Source organism: Pogona vitticeps, chromosome 4, assembly GCF_051106095.1.
Source record: "Pogona vitticeps strain Pit_001003342236 chromosome 4, PviZW2.1, whole genome shotgun sequence".
NCBI classification, from domain to species: Eukaryota; Metazoa; Chordata; class Lepidosauria; order Squamata; family Agamidae; genus Pogona; species Pogona vitticeps.
In genome coordinates this window covers 212,008,746-212,032,296 of record NC_135786.1, presented here as the reverse complement: position 1 = coordinate 212,032,296, position 23,551 = coordinate 212,008,746, and the positions used below count along the sequence as shown (strand labels likewise).

Genomic DNA, 23,551 nt, shown 5'->3' with positions numbered 1-23,551 from the left:
TTCAGCAGTTGTAGTTGTCAGTCTCTATATGACAGAATTTTTCCTATCAAAAATATAAACGTGCTGTAGATTCTGCATTCTTTTGTATAAAAATAAGGAAGTGGATAAGGATTGGTTGTAGGATGGTGGTTGAAAGAAAATTCCATAAAACCCATTCTAAACCCTTTCTTCTACTCTTTTGTTACAAGGAGTTACACTGGGTAGCCTTAAGGCATACCGTCTTCTCGTTAAGAACTCTACAAGCTGTTGTTAAGCAACCTGCTGATCTTCTTAAGGAACCCAGCCTAATTTTGAAGACAATGACATTTCTACTGGTGGTTAGAATGAGCAGGGTGATTTAACAAAGATTTTTTTTAAAAAAAAAACAGCAACAACAACATCAATTCATGCTGAGACCGATTTCATAGCAGGAATGCAAAATGCATTCAAGTCTTTCATATGAGATTGTGCAACTTGTAAATGAATTGAGAGCTGAGGAGAAGCTGTGGAAGAAGGTGATAATGATCACTTGACCAACTTTTCTAATCATCCTACTGGGGAACATATTGCATTAATACTACCCAGCTGTGAACAGGAGAGCAATAGTTAAACTGGTTTCTCCCATTTTCAAAAATCCCAGAAAAAGAGAATAGCAGAGAGCATGTTATGGTCATAATGGACAGATCTTAAAATGTACTTTTTGAAATTATAGTGGCGAAGTAATTATGTTCTAATTTTTAAAAAGGAATTAAGTTTCTTTAAAGGTAAAGGTTCCCCTTGACAGTTTTTGTCCAGTCGTGTTCGACTCTAGGGGGCGGTGCTCATCCCCGTTTCCAAGCCATAGAGCCAGCGTTTTGTCCGAAGACAATTTTCCGTGGTCACATGGCCAGTGCGACTTAGACACGGAACGCTGTTACCTTCCCACCGAGGTGGTCCCTATTAATCTACTTGCATTTGCATGCTTTCGAACCGCTAGGTTGGCGGGAGCTGGGACAAGCGACGGGCGCTCACTCCGTCGCGTGGATTCGATCTTACGACTGCTTGGTCTTCTGACCCTACAGCACAGGTTTCTGCGGTTTAGCCCGCAGCGTCACCACGTTCCCATTAAGTTTCTTTACAGTTTCTTTAAAAAAAAAATTAAAGTTTCTTTACAGTTTCTTAAAAATTACTAAAATGGTTAATTTCTATTTTCTTTAGATAAAGCTCTGAACTCTAGAAGCTGCTGGCATGAGGTGCGAAGCACAATGGCCAGAATCCTATTGTTAATTTATGTTTGTGTAAAGGAAATTGTATAAGTCTCACTAGCAAATTGCTGCTTATTAGCAAGTTCCTGGTTGCAGTCTTGGGGCATGGAATACAACCAGAACCTTGATAAAGGCCAGAATCCCAGGATATACTTAGGTTGGTGTAACTCCCAATGGTATACATTTCAGCAGTGAATAGCCTTGAGTTAAGGAGTCAGCCATTGTTTTTGTTGTTGTGCACCAAGTCATGTGACTGCTGTGTGACAAGAAAAACAACTGCTGACTTCTTAACTGGTAGCAATGTGCCATTGAGAGTTACATTGTTAGAGCTACACTCACAGGCATACGTAAGAGGATTCTGGCCAGTGAGTGACAATCTGCCACCAAGGTTTACATAATTTCAATTATGCAAAGGTAAATCCACCATAGGGGGATGTGGTGGCACTGTGGGCTAAACCGCAGAAGCCTGTACTGCAGGGTCAGAAGACCAGCAGTCGTAAGATTGAATCCACGCGATGGAGTGAGCTCCCGTCGCTTTGTCCCAGCTCCCGCCAACCTAGCGGTTCGAAAGCATGCAAATGCAAGTAGATTAATAGGGACCACCTCGGTGGGAAGGTAACAGTGTTCCGTGTCTAAGTCGCACTGGCCATGTGACCACGGAAGATTGTCTTTGAACAAAACGCTGGCTCTATGGCTTGGAAACGGGGATGAGCACCGCCCCCTAAAGTCGAACACAACTGGACAGAAATTGTCAAGGGGAACCTTTACCTTTACCTTTTAAATCCACCATAAGAATCTGGCCACTCCCTTTCTGTCCACCTTGTTGTTACCTCAATACCTGCAGCTGAATGTAAGTCAGCACATGAACCATGAAATATTCCTCCTCTACCAGTCAGACACCAAGTTGGCTGTAGTTCAAAGCTTAATCAAGCTTGTTAGTCTTTTACATGCCACCAGACTTTACACTGTAAGAGGAATGAAATTATCCCTTGTTAAGTTACACCTGTAATGTATGTATACCTTAATTATTGCAAAAAGAGATTAATTGTAAGAAGCTCCTTATTTGTAATAAGAATTATGAATTAACAAAAGGGGGTGATTACTCCCAAAACAATGATTCCAGCAAGTATTTGGAACCTAATGTCTCCCCAGGGTATCTCATTTGCAGCATTTGGCAAGAGTCGGCATTTTCACCTGTGATTATCAGGAACTGCAGCTGTGGCGAAGCATTTGCTAACTGGATAGTCAATAAGAGGGAGGAAGAGCAGGTTTTGGAGAAAGCCTAAGCTTTAACCATTTAGTGCTCTCCAGCCAGTGTGATGCATCATTAAACAGTGTTGGTTGGGGAAATACCTATGGGGCTATAGATGACTTTGGGATATTTTGGGAGCTGCCATTTAAAAAAAGTAACTTTTCCAAGCTCTCCTTTTAAATACACAAGGGTATGTTTATTTTCTCAAGTCAACATGCAAGAAGCACATCTTCCTCAAGTGCTGAAGAGTCATTTCTTTGTCATAGTACATTATTTCACTCATCTCTGTCTCTTGCGCCCAGCAGTCTTTCTTTTGTGATTGGTTGCTGAAAGGTAAGCCCAAGCTTAAGCAGCAAGTTTGATTGCCCAGTCTTATATCTCTGAGGAAACCAGGCTGTGGGAGAAAAGCAAGTCACCAGCACAGCTGTTTATGCTCACTGCTGGCCCAATCCAAACTGCTATTTGGAATGGAAGGAAGGCTCTTGTTTTTATGAGTGCACAGCAAGTATTGTGTGGAGGTGTGATCTGGACTGGGATTGCAGTTTGAGCATGCCCCCCACCTCCTGCTAGAATCCAAATCAAATCAGTTTTGGTAGACGAACTCCAAACACCGCCACACAAGGCAAAATGGGAGAAACAATGTCACATCTAGTGTGGCCCTAACTCATAAAGTAGCATTTAAGAGGGACTTCAGTTTTGCAGCTATAAACAGAAAAGCTGGACAAGAAATGATTAAGGGTGGCATGTTTTATAAACTTCTTAAACAAAGCATGTGAAGTCACATATTCACTGCCATTCTTTTTTCTTGCAGATCCGCGGTGTTTCTATTTCCAAACAGGAAAAAGTCACTGCAGTACGAATCTCAAATGGTGTTCGATTCTTCATGCTATCTCGTGGGAATCAACAAAACAGGGGATATCTCCCATTCATTAATTCTCTTTATGAAGCTAAGCTTTTGAAATGATTGTGAATTTTGTCTCATCAAGCTGTAATTATTTAAGTCTTAACACCAAATCTATTCTTCTAATCTCTTTTGTATTGGGTTTGAATTCCTTGCTGAACAATGGATTGATCATGTTGCCGTTTTTTCTATTCTTAAAACCATACGTGCATCCTCGCTGCCTCCTGCCTATTAATTGTTACAACAGAAATCAGAATGCAGATGGTAAGCCTGTTAATAAATGATGGTGCAGGAAATGCATATTGATTTACAATGGAAAATTATATATACATGGTGGGTGTGTTGTTTTAGATAAGGTGGGATTTTCATCTTCCACTTATTGTTCTTTACTTGCAGTTTAGACTTACGGGCATGCTGCAGTAACGAAAATGGACTTTGCACAAGGATGGAATTGTTGAGAATTGAAAATAAAACCCAGCCGAAATTGTCTTGTTCTGGTAGCCAATTAAACAGACTTTTGCATTTTCAGGGCTTTTGATCTTGAAGGAGGGTGTTCCAAGATTGCATATGAATACTAGCAGACTTTGTAAAAGTTTGTTAGAACTCAAAAAGTTACTTTAAAAATGTTTTTATCTCCCAGAATTCCACTGGCCTTACTGTAGTTCAAAAATATACATTTTCAAAGATCTGATTGTTATTGCATACAGTGGGGTCTTGACTTAAGAACGGTTTGAGTTAAGAACATTTTGACTTAAGAACCGCTCTCATAGGAAAATATTGACTTGACTTAAGTACTTAGATTTGAGTTAAGAACTGAAAAAAAACCACGTGGGAGGCAGGGAAAGTGCAAAATGTGAACTTTCAGTTAACTGTTGGCCAGTGAAAAGGGTGCCTGTCTGCTTCCTCGCTCCTCCCAGCGTTTAGAGAGTGGATTGGGAGACAGTCTTCAGACTGCCTGGTACTGAACTGCCTGGACTGTATTTTCCCTGCCTTCCCTGAACCTTTCTTGACCTAAGAAAAAAAGAAACAAAATATCCCCCTCTAGTGGTCAAAGGCGGAATAGCAGCTTCCCATTAGTTTCTATGGACGGAAAAGAGCAGATACGGATCAAATGGTTTTCAATGCATTCCTATGGGAAATGCAGATTTGACTTGAGAACTTTTTGACTTGAGAACCGCCTTCCAATACGGATTAAGTTCTCAAGTCAAGACCCCACTGTATTTTTATATAATGCCTTGTGATATCTGATATGCTCTAGCTCTTTTTGCAGAAATATGTTATTCAAGGAAAATAGCAGGATCGCTTATTAAAATCTAGCCTATAGTGGGTGCAACTCTACATATAAGGCAAGTTTGCGGATATGTCCAAACCTGGAGAACATGATCCTGTTTCCCCCAGAGAGTACATTATTAGTCAGGGCAGAAACAGATGCTATATAGATAACATGACATTTTTCAGAAGGATTTCCAAGTCCAGAAATAGAGCTCATAGACTAGCCTCTTCACTGCTTGTTCTATGTTGGCATTGTGAAATGGGATGTTCACTGTTGTTCTTATTGGGATGTGGCTTTTGAGGGTATCTCACTCAGGAGAAAAGTGGTGGCCTTCCCAAATTAAGTCTTTACCCAGATTTTGGAAGTAACTATAAGAAAAGTAGTTATCTGTGACTAGTTACTTTGGGATAATTAGCACTATAATGAAAAGTTAAAGAGTTACAGCAAAGTAACACGACAGGTAGTTACAATGTTGCTTTAAGTGCAATGAGTAACATTTCATAGTGACAAAAGTCTTTTTAGTTATCCCTGCATGTGTAATGCAAATGATGCAACTTTTCATGGTCGATTACTTCACATGACTCACATGGACATCTATTAACTAAATTACTTTGTGTACATTTTAGCCAAATAAACATAAAATATGTTTAAAATGAATTACAAAGTCGAATTAACATTTCCATAAATAGGTTGTTAATGACAACATGTTTCCCCCCAGTTATTCAAGAGATGATAAGAGGTTATATTGGGTGCTGCATTTATTCATTTTAATGAGAAAATTGTGGAAAATGTTCATCTTTATTATCTTCACCTCCAATAACTCCCAAGCCATAGCTTTTTAGCCATTAAATATTTGCTTCTATTGATTAAAAAAACATACAAACCAAAGAAAGTTATGGGTTTAAATCCAATAGTTAGTAAATCAGTACTTATGTGCATTTCATATATTCAGTGGGTCTACCCTAGCTGAGATTAATATTGGCCATTGTATGTAGATGATTGTGGTTTCTATTGGTGTATTGATTCCATTGTACTCAACTTGTTGCCAAAGTATCTGGGCAGTCATCTACTCAACATCAAAATAGATGTTCTCCTGGTGTGTCTTTGACTGCCCAGCAGCAGCAGGTTGGAGGGGGTGGAAGGTGTCACTTCCTCCTCTTTTGTGTGTGTGTATGTGTGTGTAAAATCATATATATATATGATTTTACACACACACATACACACACACACACACACACACACACGTACGTGTATACAGTATATTGTTTGTCATATTCTTTCTCTCAGAACATCTGCTGGATGTGGTAAGCCAGAGAACTACGTGTCCTCCATTTACTGCCCAGTGCAATCCAAACCTAGTTAAAAAAAGAGACCAATTCCTGATGCCAATGGGACTCCACCTCACCTCACAACAAATATGGAAATAGGTAACACTGTCCAAAACACTTTTTGTGAAGTCATTTTGGTTTCCTGTTCGATTCCTAAATGTCCAAGATTTGACAGAAAAAAAGGAACAAATACCATCAAGATAAAAACTTTTGATATTATTCATAGTATAAGCTGCCCTTATGGTGCTACAAGCAAGCCAGTTCATGGAAGAAACTTGAAGCTCTACAGATCCCCCAAAACTGTTTGCAAAGTCTCTTTTTGTTAAGGATATGTAGACAGATATTGGGGGAGACACGGTTACAATCTTCTTTTCCTTACAATAGGAATGGACCAGGATGGTTTAGAGCTCTCATTGTCAGTTTCTGGAGGTTGCAAAACCAGGTGGGCATTTGTTCTTGACTTTCCTTGTGTGTGTGCTGAGGAACTGAGGTGAGGAGCAAGTATATTTTCAGCCCTGCAGGGAACATTGCATGGTTTACTTTACTTTATTTATTTATTTCTCTTTTAGGCCACATTTCTCCAGTTGAGGGAACCTGACATGGCTCGCAATGATTAAAAACGTAGACATAAGAAACAATAAATTACAAATTTAAAGAACAATTGAATATAGAATTATAGTTATACGCACATAAAATGTACCAGACCAGACGTATCTACCTGGCATCTGTGTAGCCAGTATGTGTCCTTCAGATGTAACTGGACTGCAACTCCCTGTGTCCCTCATTTTTCACTATGCTAGGGAGGGCCAATGGGAACAGCCATCTAACCAAATCTGGAGGCCCAGAAGCTGCCAACTCCTGACCTAGTGTTTTATACATGTGTGTTTAGCAACCTAGCAACCCATCATTGTCCTCATATTGTTACAGAAAGTTAGAGTCAAAGGACAATGGATTACTTAAGGTGACCCAAAAGGTTTGCTCCAGTCTTCTCACAACTGATTCACTTATAGCATACATGCCTGAAACCTTTAAAATCCCCAGATGCAAGATCCACCATGAATGTTCTTATCAAATACTGCAGTTTTGGTGTTGTACTGAGACTGAAGGGACCTGGGTTCCAATCCTCATTGAACCATGAAACCTAGTAGAAGAGCTTAGACTGGTCACGTACTCTCTGTCTGACCTATCTCACAGGGTGGGCAGGAGAACCATGTAAATATTCTTGAGTTTAGTGGAAAGGTGGGATTTGAATGTACTAAAGCATCTATCTAACTAAAGAGATGGAATTTACATTTCGCTGAATCGTTTATTTATTTTCTACATTTCTTCCAGATTCTAAGCCAGTATCTGGCATGATGTGGTAAATGTTACGCTTAGGAATGTCCTTTATAACACAAAGAGCTTGTACTTGAAGGTGGCTTCTACAGTATTTGAAATGAAAGCCCAGTTGAAAGATAAAGAACTCTAAGGAAGGAGAGCAGGGAGGTCTCACCAGTGATCACCAGCTGGAAGGCTTTTAGAAGAGGCACATAGATGTCCCAGGTTTCCCTATGGTGAGATCTATAAATCTGCAATTATACCTGTAAATTAGGGTATCCACATTTTATGCATATGATAATGCTTAGGTACAAATGCAAGTCGGTGTCTTTGTATATGTGTTTGTGTATGTGTGTTGTGATGCTTTCTATGTGAACAACAGCAGACTGGTTGCAGGTTATATGCTTTGTTGGCAGGTCCTCTGTAGATCCCTCCTTTTATTCGATGTCTCATACTTAGTTTTCATAATTCTCTGTGACTTTACAGGAGTCTTGATAGAGTTTAATGGAAATGAAAAGTTGCCTCATAGACCTTTACATAACTGAGTGCAGTCAGGGCATACGAATGGGTGCAAGCAGCTGGGATCTATGACAGAACCTCCATAATCCTGCTGTGATCATCCTCTCTTATATGGAATTTTATAATTGGAATTCTAGGGAAAACATGAATTAAAATAATGATGCATGATTTACCTTGCCTTTTATGTTTTTGTTTCCTGGAGTTTTATATCATGGCTGAACAAAATGTCTATTTACCAAACAGTGGGTAGTCCAGTCCCATTAAAAGTCACAATCCTATGAATTTTTTTAAAAATAATTTTCTCTTATGAAATTGCAGGCCTTGCATAGTAAGAAATATGACCTTTTAAAATTAACTTGCTTTCTTCTTAACTTGCTTCTTTGAATTTTTATTTTTAGCTTTCCATGACATAACTAATTATAAATTTAAATCCTAGTAATATGAACAAAATAATATGAAGTTACTTACTGGAATAAGCAGATCAAAGCCAGCTCAAAGAAGCATGAACAGTATACGCGAGAAATTTACTTTGAGCTTGTCACATACCAGTTAGCAAAGAGGATATCCCAAATCTATAACTGCAAGGAATAACTGTAATTTTCAGAACTATTACTACAGAAGCCCATTATTAATGGGGACAACATCCACCTCTGGGAATGAGAGATGTGCATGAGGGCTGGGGTGAAGCACAAAAATCTTTCTTAAGGAGGAAAATAATTCTAATAAGATGTTTAAATCATTGTATAAAATCCTTTGATCTATTATTAGGAAGCTATTTCTTCATAGAAGAGATTCGTCTATACTGAAGTTGCCATTTTATAACAGTAAGTCTTGAATATAAGCCTCATGGAAAATCATGGGATTTACTTCTGAGTAGACATACATTGCCTAGCAAAATAGAGGTATAATTCATTGCTTTTAAAGAAAAGACTCTGTTGTACATGTACAAAGGTGTTTGGTTGTGTTGTCTCTGTAATTATGACTAAATAGGTCCATTGGACATTAACATTCACCACATCTTGAATTTCTGCCAAAATTGGATTTTATAATTCTTAATGTCTACAGTGCAGCTGGATAATGTTAGGTTTACACATGCCCAGAGTCTAATGCATTTATCTGTTCTAAAATTGATTCACAATTTTGCCGTTAACTTGTATTGGGCTGTGTTAAATAATAAACAGCCAGGTGCTGGCAATCTGAACAATGATGCCCCTGCTAAATCTTCTATGGATGAAGGTGCACCTGCCAGACATATTTCCAGGAAGACACAATAATTTATTCTGGTTAAATTGCTCCTCTACAGGTCTAATTAGATGCATAAAGAAAAGGAAGCTGGAATCCTTGGTGCCTTTGAATCTAGCCTTATAGGTATAGTTTTGTAATTGCACAGCAGCTTTCCTTGCTTTCCATAAAGGCATTTGAACTCTGGGCACCACTATAGTTACAGTTTCAGTATTGTCTTATTTATTTAAATAATGATCTTCCTCCTCTTCCTCTTTCTTTTTCTATGAGATTGCAGTAATCTCATAGAAGTTCCTTCCTCTGATTAAGTGTCTGGAGTGGGTGGGGGCAGAACCTGGAAAAATTCCATTTGGAACCATTACCTCTAGAATCACCCAGTCAAATTACTTAAAAAACAACAACAACAGCAACAGACTCACAAAGGCATGTTGAGAAGTGGCCAAAAGTTTGCCTCCAAAACATGGCTGAAATCCTGTTTGCACAGTTACCTCAGGGTGATGACGTCATCAGCCACTGTGATTTTTCAGATGTCCAGCCGTTTGACCTCCTTGGGCCTTCGCCGTCAATAGTGGTAGTTGTCCGTCATTTTCTTCTCCTTAACTTTCTGCACACGAGCATGCCGGCTGCTGCAGTTCATGCCGGCTGCCCAGAGTGCAACAGTGAGGTGTTGTGGGAGCAGAAAGTTAAGTGGTACCTGGCCTGTAAAAAGCTTTAAGAAGAAGAAGAAAGGAAAGGAAAGAGGAAAACTGCCTCTGAAAGTCCAAACCTAGCAATGCAACTGGTTGTACCAGAGTATTACCAGTTCCCTGGCATGCTGAAGAATGAGGGCACATCTAAAATAGGCATTTCTCTTTATCAGGCTAATGATTTCCCGCTCTTTTGACATAGACCTTGATCATGTGGAACTCTTTTCACAGGCTGTTGGATTGTAGCTCCTTCCAAGCCCAGCCAGGGGATAATAGCATCTTAGATGAGGAGTGCCTTGGACAATGCATGGTTTGAGTTGCAGGGCCACTCAGAGGTCTTGTGGGACTTGGAACAGGTGTGATATCTTGGGGTTTTGCTGCTGGTCCCTATAAGAACCTATGCATGTCAGCATAGAGAGCTTGGAGGCCACATGGAAGGATTATGGCAATCATTACAGCTCCATTTCTGGCAGAGGTTCTTTTGCTCAGTCTCTCGGGTGTTTTAGTTTGGGACCTACTACTGCCATTATCCACTACTTACTAAGGTCCGACTCCTGATCGCCGGCAGAGTATACTGCTCCGCTGGCAAGGTTCTGTGAATCCTATAACTTGCTACTGTGGAAGTGGGGCTCACCATGTTGAAATGAACACGGTTTCTGCCTGCACAAGGAGGAAGTGGAAACTGCCTAGTGCAAGTCAGGAAAATGTTGAACTGGTCCATGCAATGAACTGTTGCGTGAATAGTTCTACTAAACCTGTGCTTGCCTTTTGAAGGGTTTTCTTTTAAGGCCAGGACTCATATCACTCCTATTCATTTCTTGTGGTAAATACCACAGAAGATTATCACCCAGTAGCACATTGCCTTAAAATTTTAAGTGCCACTCATTCAATCTTATGCTAGAGCCTTTTCTCCGCCATGCCTGGAGTGCTTCTGTAACAAGCATAGGTTACCTGTTCTGTCACAGTACCCTTCCTTAAAGTCTTTCCTGTTCCCTTTCTCCTTACAACAAACTCTTTAGTTTGGACTATTTGGCCTGGGCCAATCCTGAGCTTGCTTGGTCTACTGCTACCCAAACATAAAGGATTTTATTGGAACATACAGATTTCGTCTCCTTTAGAGTTGGCTATAAACTGCTGGAGGGGAGCTTTGCAGACACCCTGGACTGCCAGAAAGATGAATTAGTGACTCCTAGAGCAAATCAAGGCTGAACTATCTCTGGAGCCAAAAATGTTGCAACTGAGGCTGTCCTACTTTGGGCCCAAGGCATGATTCTCTGTAAAAGACAATAATGCTGGGAAAGGCTAAAAGCAGCAGGAAACGAGGAAGATCGAATATGAGATGAATAGACTCCCTAAAGGATACTACAGGCTTGAGTTTGCAAGAGCTGAGCAGGGTTTTTGAGGACTGGACGTTTTGCAGATCACTCATTTAGAGGGTTGACATATGTCAGAGGTGACTTGACAGCATGTAACAACAACAGATTTGGCTGCAGATTTACTTAATAAGCAGGCCCATTTCTCCTTTCCAGCCTCTCAAGGATACATTTTATTAAGTTTGACCGAAGGAACAAAAATAATTCTTTTAATCTATTTTTTTTCTGGACTCAGTGCACATCACAGCTTTAAACCAGTGCTTTCCAACCTTGGGTCCCCAGATGTTCTTGGACTACAGTTACCAGAAATTCTGGCCAGCACAGGTAGTGGGAGTTTTAATCCAAGAATATCTGGGGACCCAAGATTGGGAATCGCTGCTTTAAACAATCACATAAACTTCAAATTAGTATCCATTCTCTTTCACGCATACCTAACTAGGTAAATATACAGCTCATAATGAGCACGGTGTTGTTGTATCATGACACAATAACATTTTGAGCTTCAGTGTCATCTAACACTTTCAAGTACCATTTCATCTTTTAATGAAATACTGTACCAAGAAATCTGGTGAGTCAGGGAGGGGCCAATGGTACACACTGGAATTAAGGTAGCTCCCTACTTTGTGGATGTCCTTCGGCACCAGTCCTTGCAGTGGTCCCCAACCTTGGGCCTCCAGATGTTCTTGGACTTCAGCTCCCAGAAATCCTGGCCAGCAGAGGTGGTGGTGAAGGCTTCTGGGAGTTGTAGTTCAAGAACATCTGGAGGCCCAAGGTTGGGGATCCCTGCTTTACAGTGTTATCAGCTGTTGGAATTATTGCAACCTCCATATGCTTCCTTTAAGAGGTTTTGACTGGGAGGGACCTTCCTGGGCTGGGATGAATGTCTGTCAATCTGTCTGCCTGTCTGAATGTCTATCAAGAATAACCAATTATTCCTTCTCTGCTTCTGATTTTGAAGGGAAACATGTCTGTCTCCTTAAAAGTTTCTTTTCTCCTCCCTTCTTCAGTCTGCTGGCCATTAGTTATGTAGGGAATGCAGTCTGCAGGAATCAGTTAAGACCTGTTCCTGGAACCTGTCACTTTTGTACAGTACACAGTTTTTGATCTTACCAAATGTCTCAGAGTGAGTGATTGAGACTGTAAGTGCCAGCTGATGAGACAACCAATAAGGAGTCTTGTTGGGAGATTTAAAGCTAATCCTACTCTGTAGGTCCTGCACTTCTGCTGCATAGCTAGAGGCTTTTTACTCACAATTTTAATCTTTGCCAATATCAACCTATATGGCTTGTGCAGAATTGCAGAACATAGTTGTGTAATGGATTTGCTACTACCTGGCTTCTCCCCAGCAATATCTATGGAAAAGATGTAGAGTGAACTATTCTTTATTTGCTGCTCTGCTTTCAGTGCATTCTTCTTCCAGTTCAACTGCTAGGATCTTTGTCATGTGGTTTCAGTAGGTGGCTTTGAAAGAACGGCAACCCACCAAAGACAACATTGTTCAAAATCTTGATTTCTCAGCCACTGCACCAGAATTTGCACAAGCAAAAGCCCAGAAGGCTATATTCCAAGCAATGCATTGTGCAGCACTGAAGAACACTCATTAGTTTTACGTGCAAATTCCCCTGTTTTGTTTTTTCTCACTTCCTATATTTTATCAGCTCATTTCAACTGGCACGTTTTTAAAAACACCACCACTTCTGGGCACTCCGCCCAGCCCAGTTTGGTGACCTCTCAGCTGGGATTCCTCCCCAGTTTGGCACCACCTCTGTCCCAGCTTGGAGCCCTTCTTAGCTTGATGTCCCATGCCAATGAACAGGGATGATGACAATTGTAGTCCAAAAACATGTGAAGGGCAACAAATTCTCCATTGCTTTCCTAAGGCATGTACAGGACTCCGCAGGGAGAATCTACCTTTCAAACATGTACATTCGGCAGACAGTTTTCCTACGCCTAATATGGTACAGAGTAGAAACAGAGGGCTTGGAAAATATTTTTACAATGGACTCAGAGGTAACTACAACACACACATCCCCACCTCTCCTGTTTCTCCCTGCAGGCTAGCACAGTATCCTGGATGTGTGGCAAATGCTACTAGGTGTTTCACCTGAATAAGCACATCACCATTTGTGATTTTTCCCATCTCAAATAACACTTTGCAGACTAATTAATGTGTCTTTTGTTAATTATTCATGATGCAAGTTGGACCTTGATATTTAATACTTAATTCTCTCCTCCTTCTTGCATTTACATTTTATATAATGTGCAGTTTAGGGGGAAAGGGGGAAAGCTGAGTTGCTTTAGGCACTGTGGATGTTTTAAAAGCAAATCCTGCATGTTAGGCATCCTAGTCCTAAATTTCCTTAACTTGGAAATAACATTAGCAATTCATGTGGGTACCATTGGACACACTGTAGTGATAAACTGTTGTTGTTTATTAACATGGAGCCTTAAACCTATCAAACCGTTATTTATCCTCCACCACCCCCCCTTAAAAAAACAAACCCAAAGGGAATAATTCTGTGAACTGGGCTAGGAATTTCCAAATGAGTTTTGAAATCAAACAAAACTGCTAATTCCGGGAATCACACCAAACTACAGATTGCAAAGGGTATTTGTTTGTTCTATTTTGTATTTTTTGCATTACAAATAATGTTTATTTGTTATGTCAAAATATTTATCTTGGGGTATTTTGGCCATTGTTTAATTTAGCAGAGGAAGCAAAGAATAACTACTGTACTTAGTACTTTAATCAATAAGCAGTGACTTGCTTTTTTTAAAAAAAGTGGCCTGTTCACATCTGCACATTTTGGTCTTGCACTTACAGGCAGAAAGGTGGTCTCATTCCCCCCCCCCCACCTGGGTGAGCCTTTGCATTTCAGATACATGGGATACTGCGCCAATGAGGAAAATTGCCAACGATCAAACCATGCCAAGACGAAGAATACTTTGAGTAAGGTGGAATGTCTGTACATACTTCTAGATCACTTTCTTATGAACGTTTCTCTGAAGTGCTATATTGTATCTCACATACATTGAAAATAAAAGGTCATTTGCCTTTAGTTGTGTATGTATCTCCCTGTAAATGTGCAAAATGTTGACATGTTCAAGTTAAGTCAGCTTAAGAGACATCTCAATTACAAATTAATGCTCTCTGTCATACTTGTAGCCCTGAGATATTGGACTTTGCCAGGAAGACCCCCGGGGTGGAAGAGCAGAAATATTAACTATGACTGCAGTTGGATTGGAGGGGATGGTTTCTTCTAGCTTGAAATGCTTTGAGTTAGAAGAAAAGATGGAGACAGTTATAGTTGAAGAATAGCATAACCCTAGGTCTTTTGAAAGAGTCTTGGAATCCTACAGTGTGATATAATCTGGGATGGCTCCACTGTAGATCTCAGAAACATCCTTTGACCCTTTCAAGAAGTGAAGTGGAATCATCATGACCAGTAGTCAGTGGCACCAAGACAAGATGATGGTAGGTAGAAGTGCGCCAGAGGTGCATATTTTAATCTGTTCTGTATTTGTTGGAGGCACAGTTGATTGGAAACTATGCTCTCCTTTTTGGCCTTCCTCTGTATGAAATGTCTCTGAGAAGGGCAGAGATGAAGAATGACATAGAAAGGCACAAACAATATGTAAAACCTCAGATGAGCTCTCAGCAATATGGAGCGACACAAGGGACAGTGGTGCCGAAATCCTTGGGCAGTCGCAAATCATAGACCTAACCAAGTACAGGGACAGCTGAAGCATTTGAAGATACAGAAAATCCTTGGTTGATCTTGAGAATTCTGAATCATGTTATTCACCAGTTTTATGACGGGCACCATACTATCTCCTATTGCCAGGGGATACATATATATTTTGGTTGGAGGTGGCTTTTGATGATGAACTGGACATTGTATGTATCAGTGTGAAAAGGCACTCTTCGCCACTCTTAAATTTAAGATTATACTACGGATTATATCTGATTTTAGGTGTATTTATGCATGGTTATTTTGAGTGGAGTCAAGCTTAAATAAAGAGATTCAGAGGTCTGTTCTGGATCTACACATGACTGAAATGTTCAGTTTTTCTGAAGTATTGCTTGTGGTTATTTACATATATCTTAACCAGAGAGGTAGGTGCCCCTAAGAAATTAACTACATGTAGTCTGAAAGAAGTGGCAACTTCAGTCTCATCAATTTCAAAATAGCTTTTCTAGTATACAATCTCTGACTTGTGAAGGTAAACAAGGTATGGGAAATGAGGGTTTGCAGAGCTCAGAAAAACTCTTTGTAGAGCTAAAAAAAAAGATTAATGCTCAATAATCTATGGGCCATTAGGGCGTTCCCCCCACCCCCCCCTTTTCAAGCTCTGCCCCATTATTTACTGTGGAGAGGGGCAGGGAACCCAGAGTGATTTTCACCTGCTGGATTGTAACTTTATAGAAAATATATGCCAGCATACAGTGACTTTTCTTAGCACTTCCTTTGATGATTTGAATTGCCAAGTCTTGAAACAAAAACCTGGTTCATGCCTAGAGATAGGCAAGTTGCAGACCAGCGGTATCAGTGTGGGCCAAGCAGTTTTGTATCGGCCCAGCACTCTCACCCAGGACTAAATCATTGCCAAATGCAGAATCTGACAGTGGTTTGGATCCAGATTTAGGCATCCTTGACTGGGTTGGTGGGATTTCCCTGCTCCATCTTCCCCCAGCAACCCTTCCAGGAGGCTAGACAGAAGAGGAAGGGGAGCTTCAATGAACACAGTCAGTTGTAGAATGTGGAATTTTTCCCAAATCAGGTGGAAGAAATTTCAGTAAGTGGACATCTACCAGAGACAGGCAGAATGTAAGCCTAATATAGCTTTGACTTTTACATGGTTGGTAGAGAGGAAATAAATACCAATCTTGTAAAAGCTTTCTTCCAGAGATCTCTGTAACTAAGCACATCTCCCACAATAAACAACAGAGCTTGGAAAAATTACATTTTTTTTAATGACAACCACTCCTAGAATTTCCAACACAGTGTGCTTTTGGTGCACTGATTGGCGATAGCAGCCTGATTTTTTGGCCCAGAGGTTGCTGTGTTGATCTGCTTCAGCATGCATAACCAAATGAATGAATGAATGAATGAATGGAAATAGAAAAAGAAGCAAGCAAGCAAGCTTGTGTTCTTAAAACTAAGATGTTTATCTTCGCTGCAGCTTTTGTGGATTACAATTCTCAGATGCATGGAAGACACTATTCATCTTCTAGGTGTATTTGCACAGAGAACATGGCTGTAGACGTAAGATTGTAATGAAATGGGATACAAGAAATTACTGTTGTATCATAAGCACCAGTGATCAGCTTCCAAAATGTTGAAACCAACGCTTTGAAAGTACCAGTGTTAATAATAAACTGTCATTTTCTATATCCTATTTGACTCTGATCCTACATTCTGCATGTGGCAGTGGAATAAGGATCAGGAAAAAGAGCATTTGTCTGTCTAGCTTTGAGCCACAAAGAGGAAGAAATTAATAGTAATAAAAATAACTCTGATCCTTCTGGCTTTCTTCCTCTGCAATATGTATCTGCATTTGACCTCATTTTGACCTCAGGTTCACATGCTTCACCTCCAAAAGCCAAATGAAGCGATCACTGTAGTTGGTCAATAATCCTGGATTTAGCTGGCCCAGGGGATGCTAACATTAGTGTCCTGTGGGTGATATCTAAATTAGATGGCAGTCAGGTATGTGTACACTGGTGCGGTCATTAGAGTGGGCAGATGTGTAGCGCTAATGGCTTACAGCAAAGATTGCTACAGGGGGAATTCCTTAAGATAGTGCTGGGGGCGGGGAGGGGGCGAAAAGGCTGAGCTGCAGGGAGTTGTACAGAAAGGTGGTTTTCCTAAAGCATTATTTAACCACAGCAGGGGGCATGATTAAATAATAGTATTATTTTTTAAAAAAACAGTCAATCCCACCAGTACCGGACATGCGTGTATGTGTATGCGTATAACTATAGCCCTTGGGGTTGTAAGATCATTTGAAAACTAGAAAAGAAATTTCTTCTGTAGAAGTGAAGAATTAAACTGCTTGTGTAGTGGACCCTATGCTGCCGGGTGCTGTTTCCAAGATGCACTGGCACTTTACGTGGGTAAGCAGAAATGCCCGTAGCCTCATTAGGACCCTGAAAACTTGCCACTGTCACAAAGCAAAACTAAATGCACCAGTGACCTGTGTGCCAGTATGTATGCAAATTCGAAGCTGGAGCTGAGATTTATATATGCTTTACAGACCCCCGAGGAAATACCTATTTTATAGCACTGATGGAGCAGATGTAGTTTTCTCTGTGAAATGTGAGTGGAATTAATGGAGGGGAGGGGAGCGAAAAGTGTTCTATGTATTCAAAACAAGCAAATGCATAGGCTATGCATTAAACCTGCTGGCACATTGGGATGGATAGAAATGCCATCTCTGAACTAATTAGGCAGTTTATTGTACACTGCTGCTGCTGTACATTTACATGCCTGCATTAGTGGAGCCTTACTCCCTTCCAGCTGTATTGAAGAGATGGAAATAAATCTTATGTTTTGATTGCATAATTGACAGCATGACAGAGTTTCCAATGAGAGATGGCACAGCCTCTTCAGAAATGTTTGAAAATGAAGGTCCACTGATTTTTTTTTTAAAAAAATGTTTTTATTTTATAGCTATGAAAGTTAGAAAAGAAGGGAGGAAAGGAAGGGAGGAAAGCAGGCAGGCAAGTGGGAAAACAAGAAAGTAAGATGGCTTTGGGAAACATCCATCCTGAATAGAGTCTGTTAGAGCAATCAGCAGTCTGCTATTGCTGAGATACATCTGTGCATTTTCCAATTGGAAAGTGATTATTATGCTTCTGACTCTGAACTTGTGGACTTCTGTTTAATTCTTTTTTGTTGTTGTTGTGCCATCCAAAAAATAAATAAAATCTACCATACCTGGCACAGTTAATGTCTGAGCAATCCTAAAACTATCTAAAATTACACATATATTTTCAAGGTGTTTGAATAGCACATGCAGTACAGGCAATTTTCTATAGAGCTATGAATAAAACATTTTTGAGGGCATAAACGGAGCAGAGACATTACTGAAAAGAAAAGAATATGTGGAAAAACAAATAAAGAAGGAAATGTGTCCTTTAATTTACATAACACGCAGGATCACAGCACAGAATTATCCTCAGCAATATCCAGAGAACTGCATGAAAATAAATGTTATTTGCTGTATTTTATGCATCACGACAATAGAGAAATAGGAAATTACATGAAGAGATCCAAAAAGGTAGATAAACAAAGGGCTTGTGTTGATAACAGGTTGGTTCACAAAGTAACACACTAATCAACCATCTCCTGATCAGGACAATAGCCTATCTCACAAACTAGCCTTCTCACAGCCATAAATACTCCATCCACTCTCAAGCCTACCCAGAGCACAGTTTGCTGTCCTCTGAAGATGCCGGCCACAGAGACTGGCGAAACGTTAGGAAGAACCACTTTCAGAACACGGCCAAGAAGCCCGAAAAACCCACAACAACCATCCCTTTATCCCGCTTCCCCACTTTCCCAAGATAGTGATCAGCTTCACTTTCTCTGGTCATCTTTTCTTCTCAAGCTTGGCACTAGTGATACAACACAGTGTAGGTTCTGGGAGAGAAATGTATCCTTATTTTGTCATTATTATTCAGAATCCATGTTTGCAGTGACGGGGTTTTCTTTTATGAATAGCTGAATCCCATAACTAACATGGGATGTGGCCATGCTGTCTGTGGGAATCTGGAAGCTGTAGTACAATTAGTTAATTTCTCCATTTTAATTTTTTTTAACTCAGAAAAGGTCTCCAAATTCAATTCCCGGCAACTCCAGGTAGGACTGGGAAAGGGTTCTTGCTGAAAACCCCAGAAGAGACTGCCAGTCAAAGGCCAACATTCTCTTGCCTAGTGAAGTCAATCACACTGGAAAAGGCCCCTTGAATCACTGAAGATTTGGTGAGTCAACTTCTCCATAAGTTTCATTGATTCAAATGGGCCTACTCAAGCTATGACCTACTATGCTCATGAGGAAAATATGTGGACAATAGGTTGCATTCAGAATCAAACCCCTTTCGGTGACCCATGGCCTCACTTCCTTCCAAACGTTTTTATTGAAACAAAATGAGTAAATTTATTGATGAAGAAATTTGGTGGCAAGCCACTAAATGGACTGTATATGTCAGGTAGCTCGTATTGACTGAAAACATTGCCAGTGGTTTTTTTTTTAAGAGGATGCCTCAAATTACACTCAGTTACAAGCGTCTTCCCGAGATTTCTCTTCAATATTTCAATCTCTCTTTCTCGTCTATCAATCTTCTTCTCACTACGATTCACACTTATTGAAAAATAGCCCTGACAATTACTTTGTACCTGGGGGAGAAGTGGCTAACTGATGGAAAAAAGGAGCCAGCTTCTGGGATTTTCTCTTGCTTGGTGTCACTTTGTGAATGAGAGTGAGCAGAAGAGGGTATCCTGTAGACCATCTTGAGTTCTGACATTGGTGTTGTCAATATTTAGGCTGCCCTTTGCTTTGTAAAGTTTGGCGTCTTTTTTCCTACAGGCAAGGCAGGCACAATATTATGCAGCAATATTGAGCCATTTCCTGGCTTTTTGAATTGTGGCTATAGGAGCAATATCCCACATTCATAAACCAGAGGTTCTTTTGAAGATTTGAATTATTCATCTCCTCCTTCCTCAAATGTCCCAGCTAGTTGGGTAGATTCTCCCCAATGGCTTCCCTGGATAGGACTGTTTTAAAAAACTTTTTAAATATATGAAGGGATGACACCTGTCGTATTTCTGCAGAAGATCATTTCATAGAGATGGAGCTACTGCAGAGAACGCCTGGTCTCTCGTTACCATTTTCTCCCTGGGAATTAACACCTGCAGGCATGAGGTCTGTGAGGACCAGGTCAGAGGGACAGTCAAACTTGGCAGAAGACATTCAGACAAGTAGTGAGGCCTCAAATGATTCAGGGCTTTATAGCCCTGAACCTGGCATGCAAGTGGATTGGCAATCAATGCAGGCAGGCCAGAGTTAGAGCGAAAGGGTCAAACGTCCTCCCACCTGTCACCAGTCTGGTCAGTGTATTCTGGACTCTGCCCTGTTTCAGCTTTTCCAATGACATCATTTTGCCATCAAAAAACTGCTTGCAGTCAGTGTTCCATCAGCATACCAGGGATATTCCACCAGCATATTTGTTGTGCCAGTGACATAATGTGAGGTCTGCTGGTGTAACATCTCCTCTGCCCAATCTGGTGAACCAAAACCAGCAGATAGGCTTGCTTTGTGAACTCTTAGCGGTATCTTACATTTGGACAGCTGAGGGGCCAAGGGGTGGGAGGGGAAAGAAGAACTAAAAAGAGAAGCCAAAAATGGAAAATGTCAGTATAGATGTGGACCAATAAAAAGGTTTATTATCTGGGCTTAGAAATCCTGTACAGACTTCAGTGCTATCATTCAGAACCAGAAGTTTGGAAAACAAAGAAAACAACTGGTAAGCCTGAATTAAACAGGCAACTCTGTCATAAGGTGATGGATGGATGGATGGATGGATGGATGGATGGATGGATGGATGGATGGATGGATGGATGGATGGATGGATGGATGGATGGATGGATGGATGGATGGATGGATGGCTTGAAACTGTCCTAAAAAGGACCCATAGTGGGAAGGATTGTGACCAGATGTCCTGTGTGTACTAATTTCCCATACAGGTAAACTAGAAGTTAAGGTAAATGCATATCCCCTGCAGTTAACACCTTTTCTCTCTAGTAACACTTTTTTCAAAGATGAGTGCCCCAACAGACTTAAAAATAAGCTTGTGCTTACTTTCCAGTGACCAGTTGCAAAACAAAACACGGATAAGGGCAAGATATTGAGGGAAGGAAAAACATGTACTATGTGAATAGATGTTTTCCACCCATTGAGGGAGCATTGCTTCTAAATACATGCTATGTATATTGCTTGGCTTGAGTGTTAGTCAACAAACAATAAGCATGCAGAATCTTGCCAAGATTAAACTTACAATTGAGTCAAAGTAACAGCACTAGTTCTATTGCAGTTGTTTCCCATCAATTTGGGAACTTAGCATGGAAATCAAGTACTGTACGTATGTTGCTTGAAATCAAGTATCCTGCTAGAAGCTGGATAGAACAGTAAAACCAAAGCTTGATATGAAGAAGGCATATGAACTGCTGCAGCTTTCTCTGTTCATCCTGTTCCTATTGTTTCCTACTGAACAGGATTTTGGCTGTGATTCAGACTGAGTACTGATTTGATACTAGTTTTGTGTTTAATTCTCACCTAATTAATCTCACTTAGGATATATACTATTTATTCATTAAAAATGCTAGAAGTATTTGGTCTTTCTGTGTAGAACACTGCAAATGTTACTTTTGTCCAGGGCAGGAGAAAAATAAATCACCTTTCGCAGATATTTATAGAAATATGGTTTCACTTATAATGTACATATGACTACACAAGGAAGGTTTAAAAAATAGCAACAGACTTAGCTGGAATCAATAAAATCAGATCCTATCTCTTGTTTTGACAAACTGCACTAAGAGTGGACTTGGAAAATATAAAGTATTAAGGAAGGGAACTGAAATTCGGTTAATCTAATATACTCAGAAGAAAGCATTTGGCTGACAGCATTGCTATTCCAGGGGTAGATTTTTTTTCTTTTCTTTTACTTCCTGTAGCTTAAAGAGCCCCTTCATGGATTGCTGCCTTGTCGTGGCGAAGCGGCTTGAGTAATTTAGAGAAACTATGGGCTATGCCGTGCAGGGACACTCAAGATGGACAGGTCATAGTGGAGAGTTCTGACTAAACATAATCCACTTGGAGCAGGAAATGGCAAGCCACTCCAGTATCTTTACCAAGAAAACCCCATGAACAGAAACAAAAGGCTAAAAGATATGACGCTGGAAGATGAGCCCCTCAGGTCAGAAGGCGTCCAACATGCTACTGAGGAAGTAGCTCCAGAGCTAATGAAGTGGTTGGGCCAAAGCCGAAAGGATACTCAGCTGCAGACACGCCTGGAAGTGAAAGGAAAGTCCGATGCTGCAAAGAAAAATACTGCATAGGAACCTGGAATGTAAGATCTATGAACCTTGATACGCTGGATGTGGTCAAACAGGAGATGGCAAGAATAAACATTGACATCCTGTGCATCAGTGAACTAACATGTAATCCAAGTTTATGCACCAACCACTGATGCTAAAGAAGCTGAAATGGACCAATTCTAGGAAGACTTACAACACCTTCTAGAACTGACACCAAAGAAAGATGTTCTTCTCATTATAGGGGATTGGAATGCTAAAGTAGGGAGTCAAGAGATAAAAGGAATAAGAGGGAAGTTTGGCCTTGAAGTTCAAAATGAAGCAGGGCAAAGGCTAATAGAGTTTTGTCAAGAGAAGAAGCTGGTCATCACAAACACTCTTTTCCAACAACACAAGAGGAGACTCTACATATGGACATCACCAGAAGGGCAATACCGAAATCCAGAAAAATGGGGGCAATTTAGACAGTCCAGGATTTGGAGCCCTCTCCTTTCCAGGAGATACTTTACTAAAATATTACTTTTTCAGACGGTACCTCTCAGACTTCCCAACCAGTATGGTCATTTCCCATTAGGATTCTGCAAGATTTATTTGGGAGAATTCTTAACTCAGCATGTCACAGCATGAGTTTTCTTCACCTCTGGGATTACGTGTTGCTTTGTTTGGTGACTGTCTTCAGGGTTCAAATGAGGGATTCCTTTGAAGTATGAAAGACTGCCTCAGTCATCCCTCTGCAACCTTGTCATGTTTTCAGCTGTAATTACATGCTGTCTCTAATAATTAGTTTCTGACCACAGTGCGGAAGGAAGGAAGGAAGGAAGGAAGGAAGGAAGGAAGGAAGGAAGGAAGGAAGGAAGGAAGGAAGGAAGGAAGGAAGGAAGGAAGGAAGGAAGGAAGGAAGGAAGGAAGGAAGGAAGGAAGGAAGGAAGGAAGGAAGGAAGGAAGGAAGGAAGGAAGGAAGGAAGGAAGGGAAACTTTTCAAAGGATTGCTTCCTACTCTCTCCCCCGAAACTTGTTTCTCCAGTTTCAAAATCATGGAGTTAGAGAAGTCCCGTATTCCATTTTAACACCAGTCACTCCATGAGATAGAGCATCCCCAAGAGATTACTAACCAAACTCACCTTGAAGATTTCCACCAGCTGAGGGCCCACCTTTCCGTTCTCTATATATTTGGTTCCACTACCAGTTCATCTGCATCACCCGCAACCAGGGCATGAAGGCAATAAGCCCCTGTTACTATTGTTATTTCCTCTGTACATGATTTTTTTTTCATCTGCTCCTTTGAAGTCTGCTACAAGTGTGATCATCCAGGACCGAGCAGAGCGGATGGACCGCTGGAAGC

General features: G+C 40.6%; 1 long non-coding RNA gene across 1 annotated transcript; it reads left to right on the top strand.

Moving 5' to 3' along the window:
• Window positions 1-3,029: 3,029 nt before the first annotated feature.
• Window positions 3,030-20,521, top strand: LOC140706406 (uncharacterized). Its single transcript, XR_012086049.2, has 3 exons — window positions 3,030-7,530; window positions 8,582-8,637; window positions 13,939-20,521. It is a non-coding gene; the product is annotated as an uncharacterized LOC140706406 (long non-coding RNA).
• Window positions 20,522-23,551: the final 3,030 nt, after the last annotated feature.